A 22167-nucleotide genomic window follows, 5' to 3' on the forward strand; every position below is an offset into this window, starting at 1 on the left:
TTGTTAATCATGTATGAAGTAATAAATGAAGAATATTAAGGTTTTGTTAAATCTTAATAATGAAGTATGTTGGATAGTGTTCCACATAATAAATGAAGAGCTTATGTTAATTAATTGTGAGTGAATTCATGAACACATATACATGCATTCATGAATTAAATAGGATATTGGATATTCCAATAAAGAAGTATATCGGATTATATTTATCCGATAAAGAAGGATATTAGAGGTGAGATACTCTAATAAAGAAGATGGTACCACATGCATTAGTAATGTCTAGGATTGACATTCATGAAGTTGAAGCATTAGAGTTGCATTAGGTTATATGTGTGCATTACTTGATAAGTGATATGTGACATATAATTTGGCTAAGTGTAATGAATTGTAGATAGATTATTTGGTACTTGATTATACATGTTTAGAACTTGTAATTGAGTAGTTAATGGTGATGCATGTTTATAAATTATGAATATGCTTGTTGTTGTTGATGGAGTGTTTAAGTACCTTTTACTTGCACTTATATTTTGATTATGTGATCTAACTCTCATGCTTTGTGTTATGTGCTGGACCGTTGGGGGTTCAGGTTCTCAGGTTGAGGATCCTGCTCGGAGTTAGAGGAGTTGCTCGTGCTTAGTGTAGCGCTTTTTGGTGAGGAGTTTAGCCTAGACTACTCCTTTAGATATATTTTGTATATCTCTTTTGATGGGTTGTATAGAATTGCTCTGATAGGGTTTTACCGGGTCGGGTTATTCGTTTGAATTGTATTAAGCCCGTGATGGCATATTAGACTTTGCTAATCCTATCTTTTGAGTTGTAAACATAATATCCTTTGTTGATATGGCCTAGAGCCTAGGGATATTGTGTGAACAATTATGACTATTGTATGATATGCACTATGTTAATTATTCGCTTTTAATTCCGCTGTGCTAGCATGATTTTAAATTATGCCGTGGTTTGTAATTTTTAACATGTGACGCCTAGATTCTTCTTAAGTGTTTTATTTATTTATATTTAATAAATTCTCGTTTAAGGGGTTTGGGTGTTACAATAGTGGTATCAGAGCAAGGTCGGTTCATGTGGAACCAATTAGGAATAGTTGCCCATATATTCAACTTGTGTAGAGATAACACTGTTGATATTACCTTTCTAAGTCTGTTCTTGGATTGGTTGGTTGTTCAGGATCATGGCGGCTAGGGCTAACAATCAGATGGCAGATGCGATAGCTACTTTAACCAACATCGTGGCTAGAGATCATCAACCCCGGGAGGGAAGATGAGATGAGGTTGGAGAGGTTTATGAAGCATAATCCGAAGCTTTTCACTGGAGGCTATACTCCGGAGGCTGCTGTCAAGTGGATAGAGGAAGTAGAGATTGTCTTTGAGGCTATGAGGTGTACCGAGGAGAGTAAGTTGACCTTGGGTACTTATGTACTTCGTGAGGAAGCTAACAAGTGGTGGAAGAATGCTAAGCTGAGGATGGGAGTTGGTGGTGTGGTAATCACTTGGGAGATGTTCAAGGGAGAATTCTTGAGGAAGTACTTTCCGGCTGATATTAGGAACAAGAAAGTGGTGGAGTTCATGGAGCTCAAGCAAGGGAACATGTCTGTGGCGGAGTATTCCGTGAAGTTTGAGGAGCTATGTGCGTTTAGTCCGCACTACAACACCGTGGAAGCTGAGAATGACAAGTGTGTCAAGTTTGAAAGTGGGTTGCGCCCGGACATCAAGCATCTTATCGGATTTTCTCAAATCCGAGACTTTGCAACTTTGGTGGATAAGTGTCGTATCTGTGATGATGATGGAAAGGCCAAGACTAACTACTACAAGGCCATGAGTGACAAGAGAGGAAAAGGTCAAGACCGTGGGAAGCCTTATGGTGACAAGGGGAAGAAGGTTGTTGAGACTAGTGGTGGAAAGAAGAGAGGTGGTGGACAATGCTACAAGTGTGGTGAGTTGGGTCATAAGTCTTATGAGTGCCCAAAGAAGGTGGACAAGTGTTTCAATTGTGGGAGGCTAGGACACAAGTCGGATGTGTGTCAAGTGAAGGTGACTTGTTTCAATTGTGGTGAAGAGGGTCACAAGAGTCCTATGTGCAAGAAGCCGAAGAAGACTGTGGGAAAGGTGTTTGCTTTGAGTGGAGATGATGCGGATCAGGGGGATAATCTCATTAGAGGTACGTGTTTCATCTATAACACTCCTTTAATTGCGATTATTGATACGGGAGCAACACATTCTTTTATATCCGTTGATTGCATGAAGCGTCTTAGTATACCTGTGTCTGAAATGTCTGGTCGTATGGAAATAGAAACTCCTGCTAATGGTTCTGTAACTACCCATCTCGTATGTCGTGACTGTCCCGTAACCGTGTTTGGTAGACACTTTGGAATGGACCTAGTGTGTATCCAACTTAGTGGAATAGATGTTATCTTTGGTATGAACTGGTTGATATTTAATCGAGTCCATATCAATTGTTGCGAGAAGACTGTTGTGTTTCCTAAACCGGAGGAGAGTTTGCATTTGATGAGTAAGAAAGAAGTAGTAGAATCGTTGAAGGAACCTGTAGAGGTGTATGCGCTGTTTGCATCCTTGAAGATGGAAGGTGAAGTTAAGATGGAAGAGTTGCCGGTTGTTTGTGAATTTCCCGATGTATTTCCGGAAGGCGTGTCAGATGTACCGCCGAAAAGAGAAGTAGAGTTTACGATCGATTTGGTACTTGGTACTAGTCCGATATCTATGGCACCGTATCGAATGTCAGCATCAGAGTTGAATGAGTTGAAGAAGCAACTAGAGGAACTACTTGAGAAGAAGTTTATTCGACCTAGTGTATCGCCGTGGGGTGCACCTGTGTTGTTGGTTAAGAAGAAAGAAGGGAGTATGAGATTGTGTATCGACTACCGACAGTTGAACAAAGTGACGATCAAGAATAAGTATCCACTTCCGAGGATAGATGATTTGATGGATCAATTGGTTGGAGCTTGCGTGTTTAGTAAGATTGATTTGAGATCCGGATACCATCAGATTAGAGTGAAAACGGAGGATATACCAAAGACTGCTTTTAGGACGAGGTATGGTCATTACGAATATTCGGTGATGCCTTTCGGTGTGACCAATGCACCTGGTGTTTTTATGGAGTACATGAATAGGATTTTTCATTCATTCTTGGATAAGTTTGTAGTGGTATTCATCGATGATATTTTGGTTTACTCAAAGTCCGAAGAGGAACATAAGGAGCATTTGCGGATTGTTTTACAAGTTTTGAAGGAAAAGAAGTTGTATGCCAAATTGTCGAAGTGTGAATTTTGGTTGAAAGAAGTAAGTTTTCTTGGTCATGTGATTTCAAGTGGAGGAATAGCGGTTGACCCAGCGAAAGTTGATGCCGTATTGCAATGGGGAACGCCGGAGTCTGTTTCAGAGATAAGAAGTTTTCTTGGATTGGCTGGTTATTATAGGAGGTTCATTGAGGGATTTTCGAAGTTGGCTTTGCCATTAACGCAGTTGACTCGGAAGGATCAAGCGTTTGTTTGGGATGTGAAGCGTTTGTTTGGGCTGGTTATTATAGGACGTTTTCTTTTCCATTTCAATACGTTCTTAAATATTTTCATTAGTATTTATTTTAGTCATTATTACGAAAATTATTTTTAATGATTTTTAATTATTTTCGTAACCGTCTATTAGTCGATTAGTATATGCATTTACAAATGTCTATTAAATTGGTCAAACATAAATTAAATGTGCATTCAATCAAAAGAGTAGTCTTTGGTCAAAAAGCCTTTTTCAAAGCAAATAAAATTCAATTTCCCACACTCTTACAAGGAGCATGGCGTGACCATGCTATAGATTCCATAGGGAAAATGTTTTTGGAAGTTCATGGCATGCAAATTTTGATTCCCTTACACAATTTCCTTTCCACCTTTCAAAACAATCAATGACAATTAATTGGTAGGACCTTGTGTTTCATAAGGAGATTCTTTTTCAAGTTATAAATACATGTCTTTCACCATAAACTAAACTCACCATTTCTACAATATTCTTTCTAAAGCATAAATTCTATATCTATTTCCAAATCACAAAATGGTTTATGAGTTAGTTTTTAGAAGAAGTTCAAATCAATCTCAAATTTACGAGGATTTGCAAAGAAGGGAAATACAAGCTACAAGGTATGCCGATAATTCTCTCTTAAGAAAATTAGGATTGTTAGATAGCGTAAATTATTTGCTTGATAATCTAAATCTTCGACATTTCCTATCTCAACAAAATCCTGTTTATACTCAACTAACGCTAGAATTCCCAAGCTCTTTAATCGTTAACACTGTTCGTGAAACTAGGAGTTCGCATGGCGCTGTTTATTTTCGAATGTTTAATACTGAGTATGAATTTTCTTTCAATGATATGGCTGACATTTTGCGTTTCCCCCATGGACCAAATGTAACATGTGAAGTCCATGATAATGAACAGTGGCAAAATAGTTTTAGCCATTTTTTGGATGACTATCACCGGTAAACAAATTAATAGTCATGAAGGAAATAAGGCCTCATCCATCCATAATCCGGCCTTACGCTATTTCCGCCACTTATTGGCACATACCATCTTTGGCCGAGCCTCTTTAAGCAAAGTTAACTCCAAAGAAATGTTTTACATGTTTGCTGCAATTAGAAAAATGAAAATTAACACCGTCCCGTTTTTATTTTCACATATGCTTTCACAAGTTAATACAAGTCGGGGCGGAGCGATAATTTTTGGAGGCCTAATCACGACCATAGCCAAAGCCATAGGACTAGGACCTCGATTAGAAAATTTAGAACATATTCCACCTCGGTTAATCAATGAAGATATGGTAAGGAGTATGAACCTAGTAAGGTTAAGAGAAGATGGTAGATATGATTTAATGATTCAAAATCGTGTTTTTTATAATATCACCCTTCCTAACCAATGGCTAACGGATGTACGTGACCCGAGAAATCTTTGCTATACTAATAATTCTACGACTAATAGAGCTCCCACGCACATTTCTCCAAATGCTGCTGCTGGTGGGGGCGCAAGCATTGTTCCACCTGCACACACTACACATTTTTCTAACACTTTTGCAGGTAGTTCCTCCTCATCAAGGCAAAGCACCATCGATGATGTACTCCATGAGATACGCGCCCAAAATGAATTAAATCAAGAGCGCGATGGATTATTTTATGCCATGCACCAACAACAAGAGGAGATGATGGAACAAATGACATTCATGCAAGCCCAACAAAACCAAATTCTTCAAAACCAACACGAGATGCAGGGCTATTATCATAGATGGGAGAGCTCAGAAGAGCACCGTCAACAACAGCTCGACAATGTCATACAAGAGCTAGGCGGTTTGAGGCTTCAGTTCAACAAATTCCAAAACCATCAACAGCCTCCCCCATGATCTACCACAGGTTTTACGCTCCAATTCTACTCTTGAGTCGCAACAGTGAGGACACTGTTGGATTTAAGTTTAGGGGAGTATTCTACTATCTTTATTTACTTTTAATTTTTAGTTATTTGAATTTTTATTTCCTTTCGCATAATAAAAACAAAATTGAATTTATAGTATATTCTTTGGTTTTCTAAATTTTTCCTTTTCTTGAGCCAAATTAAAATTTTTTTCAAAAGACTTAGGCTAATAGCTCACTTAGAAAGTATATAGGTTAAGAAAAGACGAGAGGCTAAGTTAAGGAAATTAGGGAATTTTACAACAAAATCGGTATCTTTCCAACACCCAGAAGTCTCCCTAGTATAGATATCAATTTGAATAACCATTGTGCCAAAATCTCTTGATTTAAATTTGTGGAATCCTTTAGTAGTTTATCTATCCAGTCGGACACCATCTATAAAGTCACACATTAAGTAGGTTTGTCGATGAATATAAGCGAATCATCTAAGCAAATTCTTAAGGTCATACTGTGGTAATACGGTTAAACCTTAAAGAAAAAAATATATAAGGTCATACTGTGGTAATACGGTTAAACCTTAGAAAAAATATATATTTATATGATTGCTAATACAAAAATTTGTATCATCAAAATTTGTATCATCAAGCTAATTGCGAGTTGAAAAAGATGAACAAAGACGCTAACCGGCTTTCTTACCATGTGTGTGGCATAGATAAAGGGTTTTAATGTGACTGTCTAGAATGAAAAAGGATGAAACAAAGGAGAAGATTTAGATTTTAGTACAACGACATGATCCAAATTCGATATGTATAAGAGGGAGAACTTTGTGTGTCGTTGAAATACCCTTCTTGATTGTATAAAGAACCTAACTAATTAATCTTAGCCGATTTGAATTTCTGACCACGTATGAGTACTTGTGATGTTATTTTTCTCTAAGTCCGTGTGTGTGAGTAACTTCGCATTTCAAATGTTTTCTATATGCAAGCTAAATTGCTTGAGGACAAGCAATGGTTCAAGTTTAGGGGAGTTTGATACACCTAAAAATATGCTATTTATTTAGTTAATTCACTATTATATTTTATATGTTTTTATTTCGATTCCGAAGTTTTACTATATAAATAGTTACTTATTTCTCATATTTTAAATAAACAGATAAAAAGTGTACGAGTTGAAGAAAGGAGCGAAAACGGACCGAAAAGGAGCAAAAATGGACAAAAGGGCCACACATGTGCAGCCAATTGGGCCACACATGTGCAGCCCACACAAAACAAACACGCAAGTCCACAAGCAAAGAAGTGCCGCTCGCCAGCTAGATACAAATGGCAACCGCCAGCTTTTAATCATGGCCATTCCCTCTTAATCAAATCGTGTGGCTCTCGCCACACCATTCTAAGTCCCACATCGGCCAAACCATTCCTCCCCCCACTTGTATTTTAGTATAAATATGTGTCCTTTCTTACACTTTAGACACACACCAACTTGTAACAGTTGAGGAAGAGAATTGAGACTAAGATTTAATTCTTGGTTTCTTCTCTTAGTTTAATATTTTTATTTCCTGCTGTTGCGCTGTCGGTGTCCGTACTCAAGATTTCTTTTATTAATTCAGGTTCTTTATTTTATTTTCTTTTCTTTATTTTTATGCTTATTTTATTTATTTTATTTTTCTGTTTTTATTTAATGTCTTTATTTTTATTTATTTATTTTATGTCTTTATTTTTAGTTATGTCTAGCTAAATTTAGCGTTGCTAGGATGTGTAGTTAGTAGCTAATAGGGGTTCGGTAGTTAATTCGCGCTTAATAGTTTTCAACCACCAGTTTTAGTTAATCCGCGAGAGCTATTTAGGATTAATGAGTTTTATATTGATTTTCAAAGGTACTTATATAGGTAAGTGAGCGCGTGAGAGCTGAGCATTTATTTTATCTAAGTATAACGCTAGTCAAGATTTGCGAGAGCTGAGATTAGTGTTTTTAAATTAAATATAATTCTTGAAAACTGACAACGGTTTTATTTTCTTAAGCAGTTTTTAATTAAGCGTTGATTATAATTCGTCACGAGAGTGAGAATTAATTAAAGTAAAAATCAATAGAGCGAGAGCGTGAGATTTCTACTAGATAGTAAAAACTGAACATTAAATCTAATTCGCAACGAGAGTTGGGATTAGAATTAATTAAATTATATTGTTTTTCAAAGAGTATTTTATTAGCGGGTGTGAGGACGAGAGTTAAGCACCACCTTTATAAATTATAATACTATTTGAATTGTATTTTTAAAACAATATAGTTTCGAAAATTTAATTGTTACACCACTAAAATCTAGAAGTAATGCAACTACTTTGTAAAGTATTTTATTAATTTCATGATGAGAGTTGTGAGAGCTGGAAGTGAGAACGGCTTTCGCCTGGAGCATCGATTTTATTAAAATACGACAATTAGATGTGGTAGTAATTTTGTCTAGCGCGAACTAAGTATTGAACCCTCTGAAGCAACTAATAGCACGTCCTAGCAATATTTTATTTACATATTAAAAATCTAAAAAAAATATTTATTTCTCTTATTTTAGTTATTCAATTAATCATAACCCTTTAAATCATTAGTCTTAGATTTACAAAGCAACACTAGAATACGGTAGGTCGATTATTGGTCCTTTGGGTTCGATATCTTTTAAAACTACACGACACGACTGTATACTTGCAGTACCATTGCGTTGTCACACGATCAAGTTTTTGGCGCCGTTGCCGGGGACCAATTTAGTCGATATCGTAACTCCAGTGTTACACCGTAGAGACTAAGGCACTTTTATTTTAAATTTTTAAAATGGATTACTCATATTTCCTCTACGACCACCACCCCCAATATTATGAGGAACCACAAAATCACTATAAATCCAATCTCGAAATATTAATGGAGGATTTCATTAAGACTCAAACACTCTTTAGGCTAGAGTTTGTGGAAGCACAAACTCGCATAAATAAAGAAGTAAATGAAGCTTTCATGAAGTTAAACACTAAGGTCGAGTCCCTCGCGGCCGATAGCAAGGCAATAGAGACTCAAATCTCTTTGCTTGCACAAGCATCTCTAGGATCGTTCACTAAGAATCATGTAGACGACATAACAACTAATGAAAGTCAGATTGAAAATCCTAAAGAGAGTGATAATGAAATCAATGAGAAATCTAACGAGGAAAATATAGAGATTGAGAAAATTCCACCTACACCACCTAAAGAGGAGGTTGTCAAAGAGGTAGAGAAAGAAACACCTTACATTCTTCCTCCCCCTTACAATCCACCGACCCCTTTCACCCAAGGGCTTGTGGAAGCCAAGGGAGAATCCCAATCTAAAAGGGATGTAGAAGAGTTGAAAAACATAAACACTAATGCCCCTTTGTATGAAATCCCGTATAAAAAGAGAAATTTAGAGGACAATAGGGAAATTATTAGTGTTAAAAAGGGGAGAGTAGACTTTGAGGTGGCGAATGAAGAAACTAAACTCAGTCCCGAAAAACTAATAATAAAAATTGATCCAGAACCACCACCACACGTTCAGACCTCTGAATCTCCCTATAGGAAAAAGAAAATAAAGAGTGAAGGTTATGGAAGATGGGTTGAAAGGTGGCGATGGAAACCAAGATTAATTAGAAGTTTAATCGGAGATTCATTTTTAAAACACCCTTAGTGCTTACACTTCTAAACAGTCGAGCCAACGACGTTAAACAAAAGCGCTACGTGGGAGGCAACCCATGACTTTTAATCACTTTCTTTTATTTTTGCTTTGTTTTTCTTTTAATTATTTCCCTGTTTTTCCGTGTGATTTTATTTCTGCATATTTTAGTATTTTCATTCAGACGTTTTCTTTTCCATTTCAATACGTTCTTAAATATTTTCATTAGTATTTATTTTAGTCATTATTACGAAAATTATTTTTAATGATTTTTAATTATTTTCGTAACCGTCTATTAGTCGATTAGTATATGCATTTACAAATGTCTATTAAATTGGTCAAACATAAATTAAATGTGCATTCAATCAAAAGAGTAGTCTTTGGTCAAAAAGCCTTTTTCAAAGCAAATAAAATTCAATTTCCCACACTCTTACAAGGAGCATGGCGTGACCATGCTATAGATTCCATAGGGAAAATGTTTTTGGAAGTTCATGGCATGCAAATTTTGATTCCCTTACACAATTTCCTTTCCACCTTTCAAAACAATCAATGACAATTAATTGGTAGGACCTTGTGTTTCATAAGGAGATTCTTTTTCAAGTTATAAATACATGTCTTTCACCATAAACTAAACTCACCATTTCTACAATATTCTTTCTAAAGCATAAATTCTATATCTATTTCCAAATCACAAAATGGTTTATGAGTTAGTTTTTAGAAGAAGTTCAAATCAATCTCAAATTTACGAGGATTTGCAAAGAAGGGAAATACAAGCTACAAGGTATGCCGATAATTCTCTCTTAAGAAAATTAGGATTGTTAGATAGCGTAAATTATTTGCTTGATAATCTAAATCTTCGACATTTCCTATCTCAACAAAATCCTGTTTATACTCAACTAACGCTAGAATTCCCAAGCTCTTTAATCGTTAACACTGTTCGTGAAACTAGGAGTTCGCATGGCGCTGTTTATTTTCGAATGTTTAATACTGAGTATGAATTTTCTTTCAATGATATGGCTGACATTTTGCGTTTCCCCCATGGACCAAATGTAACATGTGAAGTCCATGATAATGAACAGTGGCAAAATAGTTTTAGCCATTTTTTGGATGACTATCACCGGTAAACAAATTAATAGTCATGAAGGAAATAAGGCCTCATCCATCCATAATCCGGCCTTACGCTATTTCCGTCACTTATTGGCACATACCATCTTTGGCCGAGCCTCTTTAAGCAAAGTTAACTCCAAAGAAATGTTTTACATGTTTGCTGCAATTAGAAAAATGAAAATTAACACCGTCCCGTTTTTATTTTCACATATGCTTTCACAAGTTAATACAAGTCGGGGCGGAGCGATAATTTTTGGAGGCCTAATCACGACCATAGCCAAAGCCATAGGACTAGGACCTCGATTAGAAAATTTAGAACATATTCCACCTCGGTTAATCAATGAAGATATGGTAAGGAGTATGAACCTAGTAAGGTTAAGAGAAGATGGTAGATATGATTTAATGATTCAAAATCGTGTTTTTTATAATATCACCCTTCCTAACCAATGGCTAACGGATGTACGTGACCCGAGAAATCTTTGCTATACTAATAATTCTACGACTAATAGAGCTCCCACGCACATTTCTCCAAATGCTGCTGCTGGTGGGGGCGCAAGCATTGTTCCACCTGCACACACTACACATTTTTCTAACACTTTTGCAGGTAGTTCCTCCTCATCAAGGCAAAGCACCATCGATGATGTACTCCATGAGATACGCGCCCAAAATGAATTAAATCAAGAGCGCGATGGATTATTTTATGCCATGCACCAACAACAAGAGGAGATGATGGAACAAATGACATTCATGCAAGCCCAACAAAACCAAATTCTTCAAAACCAACACGAGATGCAGGGCTATTATCATAGATGGGAGAGCTCAGAAGAGCACCGTCAACAACAGCTCGACAATGTCATACAAGAGCTAGGCGGTTTGAGGCTTCAGTTCAACAAATTCCAAAACCATCAACAGCCTCCCCCATGATCTACCACAGGTTTTACGCTCCAATTCTACTCTTGAGTCGCAACAGTGAGGACACTGTTGGATTTAAGTTTAGGGGAGTATTCTACTATCTTTATTTACTTTTAATTTTTAGTTATTTGAATTTTTATTTCCTTTCGCATAATAAAAAAAAAATTGAATTTATAGTATATTCTTTGGTTTTCTAAATTTTTCCTTTTCTTGAGCCAAATTAAAATTTTTTTCAAAAGACTTAGGCTAATAGCTCACTTAGAAAGTATATAGGTTAAGAAAAGACGAGAGGCTAAGTTAAGGAAATTAGGGAATTTTACAACAAAATCGGTATTTTTCCAACACCCAGAAGTCTCCCTAGTATAGATATCAATTTGAATAACCATTGTGCCAAAATCTCTTGATTTAAATTTGTGGAATCCTTTAGTAGTTTATCTATCCAGTCGGACACCATCTATAAAGTCACACATTAAGTAGGTTTGTCGATGAATATAAGCGAATCATCTAAGCAAATTCTTAAGGTCATACTGTGGTAATACGGTTAAACCTTAAAGAAAAAAATATATAAGGTCATACTGTGGTAATACGGTTAAACCTTAGAAAAAATATATATTTATATGATTGCTAATACAAAAATTTGTATCATCAAAATTTGTATCATCAAGCTAATTGCGAGTTGAAAAAGATGAACAAAGACGCTAACCGGCTTTCTTACCATGTGTGTGGCATAGATAAAGGGTTTTAATGTGACTGTCTAGAATGAAAAAGGATGAAACAAAGGAGAAGATTTAGATTTTAGTACAACGACATGATCCAAATTCGATATGTATAAGAGGGAGAACTTTGTGTGTCGTTGAAATACCCTTCTTGATTGTATAAAGAACCTAACTAATTAATCTTAGCCGATTTGAATTTCTGACCACGTATGAGTACTTGTGATGTTATTTTTCTCTAAGTCCGTGTGTGTGAGTAACTTCGCATTTCAAATGTTTTCTATATGCAAGCTAAATTGCTTGAGGACAAGCAATGGTTCAAGTTTAGGGGAGTTTGATACACCTAAAAATATGCTATTTATTTAGTTAATTCACTATTATATTTTATATGTTTTTATTTCGATTCCGAAGTTTTACTATATAAATAGTTACTTATTTCTCATATTTTAAATAAACAGATAAAAAGTGTACGAGTTGAAGAAAGGAGCGAAAACGGACCGAAAAGGAGCAAAAATGGACAAAAGGGCCACACATGTGCAGCCAATTGGGCCACACATGTGCAGCCCACACAAAACAAACACGCAAGTCCACAAGCAAAGAAGTGCCGCTCGCCAGCTAAATACAAATGGCAACCGCCAGCTTTTAATCATGGCCATTCCCTCTTAATCAAATCGTGTGGCTCTCGCCACACCATTCTAAGTCCCACATCGGCCAAACCATTCCTCCCCCCACTTGTATTTTAGTATAAATATGTGTCCTTTCTTACACTTTAGACACACACCAACTTGTAACAGTTGAGGAAGAGAATTGAGACTAAGATTTAATTCTTGGTTTCTTCTCTTAGTTTAATATTTTTATTTCCTGCTGTTGCGCTGTCGGTGTCCGTACTCAAGATTTCTTTTATTAATTCAGGTTCTTTATTTTATTTTCTTTTCTTTATTTTTATGCTTATTTTATTTATTTTATTTTTCTGTTTTTATTTAATGTCTTTATTTTTATTTATTTATTTTATGTCTTTATTTTTAGTTATGTCTAGCTAAATTTAGCGTTGCTAGGATGTGTAGTTAGTAGCTAATAGGGGTTCGGTAGTTAATTCGCGCTTAATAGTTTTCAACCACCAGTTTTAAATAAATACGTTTTCAAATAATTCGTCACGAGAGTGAGGATTGTTTTAAAGGCATTAAACCAACATTGACGAGAGTTGAGGTTTAGGGTCGGATAGTTAAAACTGACCGTTAGTTCTAAGTCCGCGAGAGCTATTTAGGATTAATGAGTTTTATATTGATTTTCAAAGGTACTTATATAGGTAAGTGAGCGCGTGAGAGCTGAGCATTTATTTTATCTAAGTATAACGCTAGTCAAGATTTGCGAGAGCTGAGATTAGTGTTTTTAAATTAAATATAATTCTTGAAAACTGACAACGGTTTTATTTTCTTAAGCAGTTTTTAATTAAGCGTTGATTATAATTCGCCACGAGAGTGAGAATTAATTAAAGTAAAAATCAATAGAGCGAGAGCGTGAGATTTCTACTAGATAGTAAAAACTGAACATTAAATCTAATTCGCAACGAGAGTTGGGATTAGAATTAATTAAATTATATTGTTTTTCAAAGAGTATTTTATTAGCGGGTGTGAGGACGAGAGTTAAGCACCACCTTTATAAATTATAATACTATCTGAATTGTATTTTTAAAACAATATAGTTTCGAAAATTTAATTGTTACACCACTAAAATCTAGAAGTAATGCAACTACTTTGTAAAGTATTTTATTAATTTCATGATGAGAGTTGTGAGAGCTGGAAGTGAGAACGGCTTTCGCCTGGAGCATCGATTTTATTAAAATACGACAATTAGATGTGGTAGTAATTTTGTCTAGCGCGAACTAAGTATTGAACCCTCCGAAGCAACTAATAGCACGTCCTAGCAATATTTTATTTACATATTAAAAATCTAAAAAAAATATTTATTTCTCTTATTTTAGTTATTCAATTAATCATAACCCTTTAAATCATTAGCCTTAGATTTACAAAGCAACACTAGAATACGGTAGGTCGATTATTGGTCCTTTGGGTTCGATATCTTTTAAAACTACACGACACGACTGTATACTTGCAGTACCATTGCGTTGTCACACGATCAGGGACTAGTTGATCAAACAGAAATCCCTGCTTCCTGCAAAAATGCTTTTGATGTTGCATGTTTCCGCATGGAGGAGAGATTATCCTACATCAACACAGAAGGGTATATTACTTTGATGAATCCATATGGAATTAGAATGTGATCTAACTAAAATCTCTCTTGATTTCATACTTACTTTCAGTGCATAGCTAACAAAGGCATATGAGACTGTTAATGTTGTTTTTGAAGTTTCAAAAGCTGTTAATATGACACAATCTATGAAAGTTGTTTGTGAGGTAATTTTCTCTCTAATTCCTAAATATTGTTGTCTCTTTTTATGTAAGCCTCTGTAAATATTGTATTTAACTTAATTCACTGTTACTGAACTTTTTCTTAACACTTGATTCAGTTTTATGATATTCTATGATTATTTCTAGATAGAAGGTGGTAGAGGTCCTAGTATGTTGGATGGGATGCCTTTACACACACAAAAGGTTTGAAAATTGTGTCCTTAGTCATAGACCCTTTCACTATCAATTTGTGCAAATGATACTACTTGAATGTTATGTTGTTCTCGTCTTCTAATTGTTATTTTGAAAAATTGTTGGTGTTTGTGTAGAGTTGTTGTTTGATTTTTCAATTAAAAAGATTGGGTGTTGGTTGTTATTCGAGTAGGGTTTGGGGGAAATAAATTATTTGATATGTTTCTGTTGGTTGATGATTGCATAATTTATTCTTGAGTAGTTGAGTTGACTCTCGAGTATTCCATAGTGTGTTGGAGTAGGAGTTTGGGTTGATTGGAGAAATCTCTCATTTGTTTTGGTTGTCTAGGGACATTTAAAATGTGCTGCCTTTGTTGTTCTATCTCTGTATAATTATGCAAGATAATCTCTTGGCCAATTTTGAAAGCTGATCTAACTACTAATTGTTATCGAATAATCAGGTGAGTATATCCAAACAAACCCATTCATTCTCTTTAATTGAATATTTTCTAATGTTGTCTCCTAATTAATATTCACCTTTTTTTAATTATGAATTTGGGGATTTTTGATTTTGTTTTTATGAAATATAGTGACTAAACCCCTTCCTTTCATGGGTTTCAAGGAGAGCATGGTGTTATTGGATCGGCGAGAAGAATTCCTTTAAATGATATTGCTAACGGTAATGAATCAATTTAAATGCAATTTTGTATAGTAGTGTAATTATAATTAAATGAAATACACTTCTGCAACTGCTATTTCGACCTGCTGTAGTGATTTTGGACTTACCCTTTTTTTTATTTTTTGCAGCATGAAGTGTGTTGGTTGTGTCATTTTTATAGCAATTGTGCTTTGAACCAAATATGCCCTCTTTTTGCAGCATCGTTATTTTTCACTATCAGAATATAATTATTAGCCTTCTATGGAAGAAATTGAGTTAGAGTTTTTGAATTTGATTTTGTATATCTGCAGTTGGTTCTTCATCTTTGAAATAAACCAGCAAAATCATCACAGACAATAAGTTCGTTGAAGACATGGAAATATACAGTACATAATGGTACATTTATTAATCGTGCAAGATGTTCACCAAGAGCTTCGTTTAGGCGGAATGTGGAATCTATCAAACCACGTCATATTGCATTCCAAGGTAATTATGTTTGAATATGCTATTGGTTTATTAAAAACATAACTAAACAGAATGGAACTTATTCTTAATTATAAATTCCCTCTATTTGTAAGCTTAATCATATGAGTTCAATGATATATGCCATTGATAAATCTGTTATATATTATCTTAAACTTTCTGTTGCTATTTGGTCTTTCTACTCCAAAATATATTTGTTCCTAATATGAAGAACTAATCTGCATTTTCACTACCTTTTAGGCCAAAAGAGATGAAGAAATTGGCCTTAAAGTTCGTTTAAGAGCGCAAAAGAGCAAGGTAGCCACAATATTACCGACGGACAAAAGCAGTAAAGGCCACCCAAAGGGCACTACACTCTGGCAAGATTGTGAAGAAGCCTCAAAAGAAATCTAATAAACCCAATCCTTCGTGAAAGCCTTCCTCTTCAAGGACAGAAGAAATGCGGGTGCTACTCCAGACTGACATGAAGGATAAAAAGACGAAACAGAGAGGTTCTGGAACAGGAAAGAAGGCGAAGCAATCATTCAAAAGCAAGTCAAGGTATATCAATTAAAAAATCTAACATTTGAACTGAAATATCTTAGCTACCGAAGTTTGAAATTTGAATTGGATTTATCTTTTTTCAGGGACAATGATTTGCACAGGTTACTTTTTATGCCTAATGGCCTACCAGACGGTGCTGAGTTGGCTTACTATGTCAAAGGACACGAGTCTGACTTGATATTATCTCTTAATATTTTGTGTTTATGGATTGATCTGCACGTTATTTTTATTTTTCTTAAATATGTGACTTGACTGATGTGCTTTTCAGAAACTACTTGTAAGTTACAAACAAGATAAGCTTTATGATTTTTGTTCACAGGTAAACAGATAAGCCCTTCACAGTTTGAAGCCCATGCTGGAATGGCGGCTAGGCGTCAACCGGGAGTAGACTGTTAAATAACTAAATTGACTTTTCTATTTTTCTTCATCTCAAAATGCTTTTTGTTCTTTTGCAGTTACCGCCACATATATATACTTCCAATGGATTTGCATAGTGGTCACCATTTGGTAGAAGATCAGAAAGCTACTGTAAGTACATTAGTTTCTACTCTTATCTACATTCTCTTTCTATAGCATATATCTAAAATGGGTTGTCTTTGCAGGAAACACAGATTGACACACCTGTGAAAAAGTTCGGTACAGAGTCTGATAGCAAATTAAGGAGATCATACATTGAATGTCAACATGTGTGTGCTTAAAATTTTATATCTAATATTCCTGTTCTTTATGCTACTATATTCAAATTTCTTTTACAATTGTCAATTAGGACTGTTAATTCTCTTTGTTTGAATCCCCTTTAATTCTCTTTTTGACAGAATATGATTTGGTTTTCATCCTCCTTATGCACTTTTGATATCCTTGTTCGTTTGTCCTGCAGCAACAATTACAAGCACTACTTGAAATTCTTAGTTCCACTGAGCCACACTACCCTTGAGTTTGTGCTTATTACATAGTATGCCTGCTTGTAGGGGGTGTCATGGAGGCTATCCCACCAGAAAAACGTTTGATGAATTCGTGGATCAATTCGGGCTTCTTGCACCTGAAGCTTTTGATCGTTGGTATATAAGTTGTTAATCTTCCTTCCTTGTCAGGCTATTAGATTTTTAATATGTTCTGATGAAGTCACTGCTTGCAAGAGGATTTTGGAGAAGGTTGGGCTTAAAGGATATCAGGTAACAATTACCATGTGGTCCACTGACTTTATTCTATAGAGATTTATTATTGTGTTTGACTTTTATCAGCGGAGTTTGGGATATGTTTGTTTCTGAAATGGGTGGAACACTTTTCTATCAATTCATTGAGGATTACTTGGATTGGAACATTGCTATGTTTTATTCAGAAATCTTCATTGACTTGAGTATTGACAAAAACTCTCCAAACTTTATTCTTTTAAGTTCTAATAATGTTTTACTTTTTGGGAACTAATATCATAAAACTCATTTTATCTGGTTGCTGTTTGAGTTTCTGCTGGGACTATAGCTATATTTTTCCTTTCTTTGTTCTTCCATGTTTCATGACCATTCCTAGGGCTGCAAATCTTGACAGTATATTTTAGGTTTAGGAACGAGAACTCTTTTGTGCCTGTCTGTTTGCTAAGTGTGCTAATGAACTCTAAATGACCACGAGGTAATTGTGTGTATATATATATATATCAAAGTGTGAATTATTTTAATGGTTCTCTTTATTGCTGCAGATCGGTAAAACCAAAGTGTTTCTTAGAGCTGGTCAAATGGCAGAACTAGATACTTATAGAAGCGAGATCTTAGGAAAGTCGGTAAGCATTATTCAAAGGAAAGTTCGTTCCTATTTGTTCCGCCGAAGTTTTATCTCGATTCGCTTGTCTGCTATACAGATACAAGCTGCAAGCAGAGGTGTCACGACCCAAAACAAATCGTGACCGGCGCGCGAACTAATACCTAGTCCGGCAAGCCTAATGACCGAGTTTAACAATAAATATAAGATTTCCAAAATGACCATTTACTTCAAAAATAATATTTATTGAAATCTCGACAAAATCACATCTGTATTTACAATGTTTCCAAATCAAAATAAACCCTGTTTGCAGCATATACATCATTAGTCAAAGTTTCAACATTTACATTCTTAACTTTATACATCCCAAAATGAAATATTCCTAGACTCAAAATAGCTGCAGATATTTGATCAAACCATAAAGGAGGCCTACCAAAAGAGTGAGACTGATGAAGATTTGAATATGCTAACAACTTGCTACTCAGCTGACTGGGAATCTGAAAAAAAATGTAAGAAGAAGGGGTAAGTCACAAAGACTTAGTGACAGATAACAACCACTACCAACTAGATGGGGAACACACAAAAGCACGAGCGTTTGATTTTTAGAAGCTTGTAACAATTATTGTATAGTAGTAACTATGTAATATAAATAATATTCGATTCAATTCGTTATAGAGTTTAAAAATTGAAATAAGAAACAAATATAGAAATTCAATCAAATAAAATAATTCGTTACGAAAGAATCGAGAGACGGCTCCATCTCGTTGATAGCCCTCTCCTCATAAGAGTGGCCTTTCACTTAGGGGCGGCTCCATCTAACGGATAGCCCTTTTCTCACCGATTACAAAAACGCATTCTCATCCAATCAAATAAAATGAATTCGTTACGATAGAATCAAGAGACGGCTCCATCTCGTTGATAGCCCTTTCCTCCTAAGAGCGGCCTTTCACTTAGGGGCGGCTCCATCTAACGGATAGCCCTTTTCTCCTTGATATCATATAACTAGGTGCACCTAGATCGTTATTCTCGTTAACGGCTAAATGGTCAAAACCGTGAATTCAAAATACATTCCACTAAAACCATGTTTTAACAACAGTTCCAAACTTATGTAAAATTAAACACAATAAAACCATAATTTTCAATCCGCTACTTTATATATCATAAGAAATCAAACTAGAGTTCTTATGTAAACAAATAAGGATGACGAAAACGGTTTCAAAGGCGTGTTTCCCAATAAAAATATTTATAATCAATATTAACATAGAAAATTAGTAACATATAATTTATAACGGTAGTTAAAATAAGTGATAATGATTGTCATCAACTCACAACTATGAAGACCGGCTAATTTTGCTCTCCAACAACTCCGGGAGAAGCAGATGAAGCAGCAACGGTTGAATCTGAACATCAATCATGTTTATTAAAATTTAGAAAATCATTCTAGAGTTTAAACTAAGCATAAGGAACCATAAATTTCCCAAATATCTACTCTAATCTCTAATATTAATTTTCTAAACCAAATTACATATACCCAAAGATAATTGTTGAGTTATAGATGATATATTTACCTCAAAGAGTCTCAATAAGCAATTTTCAAGAAATGGGTACTCATCCTCTTCCTTAGAGGACTAACCCTAAACCCCAATTCATCCTCAATTACATATGTGAAATTATGAGAGAGCTTTTAGAGGTGTATCATTTTTCCTTTTGGACGAGGAATGATGTATGAATGGAGTTGGTGGTTTGAAATGAGATGATATTGGATGAAAATTCTAGAAACAGGAAACAAAGAAGAAGAGAAAGAAATTGGATAATGGAAGTGTGAAATGAAAGTGGGAATGGGTCACGTGGGTTTTGGGTTATTTACTGTATTCCATTTTTTTTTTTTTTAACTTTATTATTTATTTAAACTAAACGGAGCGTTTCAATCTTCCCCCCTTAAAGAAAATTCGTCCTCGAATTTATACTACTAACCTTGATTTTCAAATAAGTGTGGATACTTCGAACGCATGACTTCTTCGGATTCCCACGTTGTCTCTTCACCTGACGGTCCTTTCCAAAGAACCTTCACCGAAACAATATCTTTTGAACGTAGTCGTCTAATTTTCTGGTCTACTACCGCTACCGGATGTTCTGTGTATGACAAATTCTCATCTAATTGAATATTTTCATGACTAATAACATGAGAAGGATCATAAAGGTACTTCCGAAGCATTGAAATATGAAAGACCGGATGGACTCCTGACAAATCCGGTGGAAGTGCTAAGCGATAAGCTACAGGCCCGACTCTCTCCAAAATCTCAAACGGGCCGATGAACCTTGGACTTAATTTACCCTTTTTGCCAAACCGTAAAACTCCTTTCATTGGTGAAACACGTAAAAATACATGATCTCCCACTGTGAACTCTAAGGGACGACGCCTCTTGTCAGAATAAGACTTTTGTCTACTCTGGGCTGTCACTAAACGATCTCGAATCAATTTAACCTTTTCGATGGCATCTTGAATCAACTCCGGACCCACTAGTTTAGCTTCTCCAACTTCAAACCATCCTATAGGAGACCTACACCGTCTGCCATACAATGCCTCAAAAGGAGCCATTTGAATACTAGATTGATAGCTATTATTATATGCAAATTCCATCATAGGCAAATATCGATCCCAACTTCCTCCAAAATCAAGAACACAAGCACGAAGCATATCTTCTAGGATTTGTATAGTCCTCTCGGATTGACCATCAGTTTGAGGATGAAAAGCAGTACTAAGATTCAAACGAGTCCCTAATGCAGATTGAAAAGACTTCCAAAACTGAGCGGTAAACTGAGCCCACGATCAGAGATAATAGACACCGGAACACCATGTAAAGAGACAATCTCCTCCAAATAAAGTTTAGCATACTGTGATGCAGTATAGGTTGTCTTCACAGGTAAAAAATGTGCAGACTTGGTCAATCGATCTATAATTACCCACACAGAGTCATAACCCTTTTGAGTTCGCGGTAAACCTGTGACAAAATCCATCGCAATGTCTTCCCACTTCCATTCAGGTATTTTAACAGGTTGAAGTAAACCTGCAGGCTTTTGGTGCTCAGCCTTTACTTATTGACACACCAAGCATTTAGAGACAAAATCAGCTACATCTTTCTTCATCCCTTCCCACCAATAAAATTCTCTCAAATCTTGATACATCTTGTTAGAACCTGGATGTATGGTATAAGAAGAATGATGAGCCTCCTCCAATATTTTTCTCCTTAACTCACCAACATTTGGAACACATAACCGAGAATTCAACCACAAGACACCATCGAAATCAACTGAGAAGTTTGAAACTTTACCATATAAACGACCTAAAATAGGCCAAAAACATTAAAAACCACTACAAACACTTAAAATAGGCCAAAAACCATAAAAACGACTACAAACACAAAAATTGGCCAAAAACCATATAAACGACCTAAAATAGGCCAAAAACATAAAAATGACTACAAACACTAAAAATTGGCCAAAAACCATAAAAACGACTACAAACACTAAAATTGGCCAAAAACCATATAAACGACCTAAAATAGGCCAAAAAGCATAAACACGACTACAAACACTTAAATTGGCAAAAAAACTATATAAACGACCGTAAAATAGGCCAAAAACATTAAAAACCACTACAAACACTAAAATTGGCCAAAAACCCAAATATCGACCCTAAAATATGCCAAAAACCATAAAAACGACTACAAACAATAAAATAGGCCAAAAAGCATAAAAACGACTACAAACACTAAAATTGGCAAAAAACTATATAAACGACCCTAAAATAGGCCAAAAACATTAAAAACCACTACAAACACTAAAATAGGCCAAAAACCATAAAAATGACTACAAACACAAAAATTGGCCAAAAACCATATAAACGACCTAAAATAGGTCAAAAACATAAAAATGACTACAAACACTAAAAATTGGCCAAAAATCATAAAAACGACTACAAACACTAAAATTGGCCAAAAACCATATAAACGACCTAAAATAGCCCAAAAAGCATAAACACGACTACAAACACTTAAATTGGCAAAAAAACTATATAAACGACCGTAAAATAGGCCAAAAACATTAAAAACCACTACAAACACTAAAATAGGCCAAAAAACATAAAAATGACTACAAACACTAAAAATTGGCCAAAAACCATAAAAACGACTAAAAACACTAAAATTGGCCAAAATTCATATAAATGACCCTAAAATAGGCCAAAAACCATAAAAACGACTACGAACACTAAAATAGGCCATAACCCATAAAAACGACTACGAACACTAAAATAGGCCATAACCCATAAAA

The 22167-nt window shown here is 35.3% G+C and overlaps 2 long non-coding RNA genes across 23 annotated transcripts; one reads left to right on the forward strand and one right to left on the reverse strand.

Moving 5' to 3' along the window:
• Nucleotides 1–12275: 12275 nt before the first annotated feature.
• Nucleotides 12276–18154, forward strand: LOC123901639. 22 transcript variants are annotated; one of them, XR_006807085.1, is made up of 11 exons: nt 12277–12711; nt 14120–14213; nt 14355–14860; nt 14990–15078; nt 15369–15543; nt 15781–16080; nt 16167–16611; nt 16686–16769; nt 16961–17255; nt 17777–17857; nt 17936–18154. It is a non-coding gene; the product is annotated as an uncharacterized LOC123901639 (long non-coding RNA). The 22 variants fall into 22 exon arrangements; XR_006807084.1 differs by having other exon boundaries at nt 12278–12711; nt 14355–14411; nt 14749–14860; ... (1 more) ...; nt 16899–17255; nt 17777–18154; XR_006807078.1 differs by having other exon boundaries at nt 12278–12711; nt 14355–14411; nt 14749–14860; nt 15022–15078; nt 17777–18154.
• LOC123901640 lies at nt 18060–19723 on the reverse strand. Its single transcript, XR_006807098.1, has 3 exons — nt 19404–19723; nt 19165–19235; nt 18060–18332 (listed from the first exon to the last, which is right to left on the reverse strand). It is a non-coding gene; the product is annotated as an uncharacterized LOC123901640 (long non-coding RNA).
• Between the last annotated feature and the right edge of the window lie 2444 nt (nt 19724–22167).

Source organism: Trifolium pratense, unplaced genomic scaffold (assembly GCF_020283565.1).
Source record: "Trifolium pratense cultivar HEN17-A07 unplaced genomic scaffold, ARS_RC_1.1 scaffold_71, whole genome shotgun sequence".
Lineage (NCBI taxonomy): Eukaryota > Viridiplantae > Streptophyta > Magnoliopsida > Fabales > Fabaceae > Trifolium > Trifolium pratense.